The 4,779-nt window shown below is 39.6% G+C and overlaps 1 long non-coding RNA gene across 1 annotated transcript; it reads right to left on the bottom strand.

Annotated features, from left to right (window-relative positions):
- Positions 1-503: 503 nt before the first annotated feature.
- On the bottom strand, positions 504-4,618 carry LOC135552311 (uncharacterized). The gene is made up of 3 exons (XR_010457417.1): positions 4,394-4,618; positions 4,011-4,129; positions 504-1,941 (listed from the first exon to the last, which is right to left on the bottom strand). It is a non-coding gene; the product is annotated as an uncharacterized LOC135552311 (long non-coding RNA).
- Positions 4,619-4,779: the final 161 nt, after the last annotated feature.

Below are 4,779 nucleotides of genomic sequence, written 5' to 3'. Positions count from 1 at the left end.
GTATAACCCTTGTGGTTCACAGGTAGAAACTATTTTGGGTTCCATGTAGAAGCCTCTGTGTAAAGTGTTTTACATGGAAACCAGAAGGATTCTACTTGGTACCAAAAAGGGTTCTTCAAAGGATTCTCCTATCGGGACAGCTGAATCACTCTTTTAGGTCCTAGATAGTACCTTTTTTTCTAAGAGTGTATTCCCTATGGGCCCTGGTCAAAAGTAATGCACTATATAGGAAATAAGGTGCCATTTTGGGACACAGTCTTACTTTTCACTGCAACACTAATTAGACCAGAATTAGCCTTCTGTATGACTGAATGATTATCTTCCCTCACCCCTCCCTCCCTCCCTCCTTCTCTAAGTCATTTTCACAGCTTTATGGATTAGACAGATTAAAACGTCTGAAACTCCAAACCTGTTTTTGTTCTCTCCAACTTTAGGGCTAATCCATGATGCGCTACGGCTGCGCCATATCACAACAAATGTCTGTTTACACAAAACCCTTTTATTCCTCAGTCAAGTAAAATATGAAACCGCAATAGAGAAATAACAGTACATTGTGGAGGCTCACAGCCTCACATTCACACTAAGCTGAAAAATAGTTTGTGTAAAGTATCCACTCTTATGACTCAAATGATGTTACTCCAAAAGTTGAACTGTTTACAACATCTTGTTCGACTGTTTACAGCATCTTGTTTTTGACTGTATCTTGTATGCTTTTTTGTGCTTCACAAACAATGTTTCTGTTTCACAAAATCATATGGAAGCATGCAACACAGACCTCAAGCCTTAGACACATGAAAAACAAACATGTCACTAAGAGTCTACTATTGAAAAGTAGTAGTAGCAGCAGTTGTTTATGACCACAAAAACAGTGAAGCAATCAGTCTGCTTGACAGGCTAATTTCTCTAAAAATGTTTTCCCAGTGATGAGAGGACCACCCTGGGTTGTTGTGTGTGATGTGTTGTGTGTAGTGGTGTATGGTCAGTGGCTTGCCTCTGTAGTTCCTACACACACCCTGAGGAGAGGCTATCTATCTGTCTGCTAGAGTCAGGGTAGTCCAGAACACCTGCCCCATTGGGAGGGGGGGGGGTGATGAGGCACTGTCAGAAATCCCTCCAATCTCCAAGTTAAACAACAAGAGTGATTCACTCTCTCTCAAGGCCATACACAGTAATCATTAACCTCATATACTGAATTAGTCATCATCAGACTATTTCAATGCAGAGCACAGTAGATGGCAAATATGAGTCACCTCAGAAAAGTGATCTGCGCCGGAAACGTAATAATGTAAAGAAATCATGCGCTTATATCACCTATGTATTTGTATCATTTGGCAGTGAAACTGTGACAGTGGATTGTTGACATCAACTTTTTTTTATAACCAGATTGTGTTGAGTTATAAGGAAAATTGTCTAGCAGAATGAGGAGATTTGAATCGGGAAAAAGGTTGATTGGCGACATAATTTCCTTCTGGGTATGACTTGCTGAATGTATAATATTCAGGTGACTTCAAAAAAAAAATCAGAATCTGTTCTCTTTTATCATGTTAATCATGACACATACTGCATCAATAACAACACTATGGTCTATGAAAGGATGTACTGTATTATCCTCTCCCATTCTTGTGAAGTGTGTCTGCATAGTGCACAGTAAGTATATACATATACGATTGTGTCTGTCCATTCAAGAGTGTGTAGGTATTTATTATACGAGTGTGTGTCCAGGCATGTATGTACTTCTATACAAATCTATACGTGCATAATCTGTGTGATGCTCCTGTCACGTCTACCATGTTGACACATGTCTGTCATCCTGCCCTCTAAGGTATGGCTAATGTGGGGGTGTTGTAGTTCCGGAATGGAAGGAGACAGACAGGGTGGAGAGACTTCCGAGCAGGATGGGCCAGTGTGTTTGGGTCTGAGGTGAGGACGGATAGCCAACCCCTGAGGACACAGATAGGTGAGTGCTGTCAGGACACAGGATGAAACAACACCACAGGAAAGATAGTGTTGTTAACGCAGATCTGTCCACCTCTACTGTGTTGCACAACAGGATCCTGGAACAAAAGCATCATACACAAATGTAATACTGCAAAATCCTGCTGAGAGAGAGAGAGAGAGAGAATATTGTGTTTGTTCATAAATGCTTGATATCCAGGAACAGGCTTCATAATTTAATTTTAAAAACATTTGTTGGGACAGTTTGTCTTATCTTAATGTCTTTGTTGTTTGTTGCCGTTTTTGTTTGCCCAATACAAACCTCTGCTGACATTTGGGAAATTACAAGATATGACATCACTGCCAGAAAAATGTCCCTGGATCTCTGCCAAGTCTCTGCCAACTGGCATTTAATTGACTGCTTCAATGGTGTGTGTTTTTTGTTGGGTTATGTTTGTTTTAGTGTGTGAGGGTATGCACTTTCCAGGCAGTGGTGTAAAGTACTTCAGTAAAAATACTTTAAAGTACTACTTAAGTTAAAAAAAAATTGGTATCTCCACTTCACTTACTATTTTAATTTTTGACAACTTTTACTTTAACTTCACTACATTCCTAATGAAAATAAGGTACTTTTTACTCCATACATTTCCAAAGTACTCGTTACATATACATACAGTTGAAGTCGTAAGTTTACATACACTTAGGTTGGAGTCATTAAAACTCCCTTTTCAACCATTCCACACACATCTTGTTAGCAAACTATAGTTTTGGCAAGTCGGTTAGGAAATCTGCTTTGTGCATGTCACAAGTCATTTTTCCAACAATTGTTTACAGACAGATTATTTCACTGTATCACAATTCCAGTGGGTCAGAAGTTTACATCCACTAAGTTGACTGTACCTTTAAACAGCATGGAAAATTCCAGAAAATGATGTCATGGCTTTAGAAGCTTCTGATTGACTAATTGACATAATTTGAGTCAATTGGAGATGTACCTGTGAATGTATTTGTCACGATTGTCGTAATGAGCGGACCAAGGCGCAGCGTAATTGAAGTTCCACATCTTTATTACTGTGAAACTTTAAACAAAAAACAGTAAACCAACAAAGAAACGTGAAAGTAGTGGTGCACATGCACAAAACAATATCCCACAACCACAGGTGGGAAAAATGGCTACCTAAATATGATCCCAATTACCAGCTGCTTCTAATTGGGAACCATACAAAACCCCAACATAGAAATATTGAACTAGAACACCCCCTAGTCACGGCCTGACCTACTACACCATAGAAAACCAAGGAATCTCTATGGTCAGGGCATGACAGTATTTCAAGGCCTACCTTCAAACTCAGTGCGTCTTTGCTTGACATTATGGGAATATCCAAAGAAATCAGCCAAGACCACAGAAAAATAATTGCTGATCAGCAAGGAAGAAGCCACTGCTCCAAAACCGCCATTAAAAAGCCAGATTATCGTTTGCAACTGAACATATGGACAAAGATTGTACTTTTTGGAGAAATGTCCAAAAAGGACATTTAAAAAAAATACAAAAATAGAACTGTTTGGCCATAATGACCATCATTATGTTTGGAGGAAAAAGGGGGAGGCTTGTAAGCCGAAGAACACCATCCCAACCGTGAAGCACGCAGGTGGCAGCATCATGTTGTGGGGGTGCTTTTCTGCAGGAGGGACTGGTGCACTTCACAAAACAGATGGCATCAAGAGGAGAAAAAAATATGTGGATATTTTGAAGCAACATCTCATGGCATCAGTTGGAACCACCCATCCCGGATCCGGGATAATTGTCATCAACTACGCTAAATAGCATAGCGCAACGGTCAAATAATCTTACTAGAAAATATTCATATTCGTGAAATCACAAGTGAAATATAGTGAAACACAGCTTAGCCTTTTGTTAATCACCCTGTCGTCTCAGATTTTGAAATTATGCTTTACAGCGAAAACAATACAAGTGTTTGTGTAAGTTTATCGATATACTAACAAAACATTATGTACACCTAGCGGCAGTTAACTTGGTCACGAAAATCAGAAAAGCAATCAAATTAATCGTTTACCTTAGATGAGCTTTGGATGTTTTCACTCACGAGACTCCCAGTTAGACAGCAAATGTTCCTTTTGGTCCATAAAGATATTTTTTATATCCAAATACCTCCGTTAGTTTGATGCGTTATGCCTAGGAATCCACCGGAAATAACGGTCACGACAACAGACAAAAATTCCAAATTATATCCATAATATAGACAGAAACATGGCAAACGTTTTTTATAATCAACCCTCAAGGTGTTTTTCAAATATCTATTCGATAATATCAACCGGGACAGTTGGCTTTTCACTAGGACCGGGAGGAAAAATGGCTACCTCTTTTGAGCAAAAATCACACTGAGAGCCAACAACTGACCACTTATGCAATGTGGACGTTGTTGTTGCCATCCTGTACCTGTCCCACAGGTGTGATGTTCAGATGTACCGATCCTGTGCAGGTGTTGTTACATGTGGTCTGCCACTGCGAGGACGATCAGCTGTATAGGATGGGCCATGGCTAGAATACACTACATACAGTTAAAGTGGGTAAAACATTATGTAAACATTATTAAAGTGACCAGGGTACATGGAGGCGTAAGACACAAACGTGGTCCCTGTCTCACTCCTGCAACATGCGTATTTCAACAACCCACACACAACAATACTCTCTCTCTAACATGTAGTAAGCAATCCTCAAAAATACCCAATTCAACAAATGCACTTCTATTACATTCATACACTTATTAACACCAAACAAAATCCCTTGTTCATACACACTCAGATTTCCCCCTGGGTTTAGAT

Source organism: Oncorhynchus masou, chromosome 13, assembly GCF_036934945.1.
Source record: "Oncorhynchus masou masou isolate Uvic2021 chromosome 13, UVic_Omas_1.1, whole genome shotgun sequence".
In the NCBI taxonomy this organism is placed as follows: domain Eukaryota; kingdom Metazoa; phylum Chordata; class Actinopteri; order Salmoniformes; family Salmonidae; genus Oncorhynchus; species Oncorhynchus masou.
This window is presented reverse-complemented; position numbering and strand designations above follow the sequence as displayed.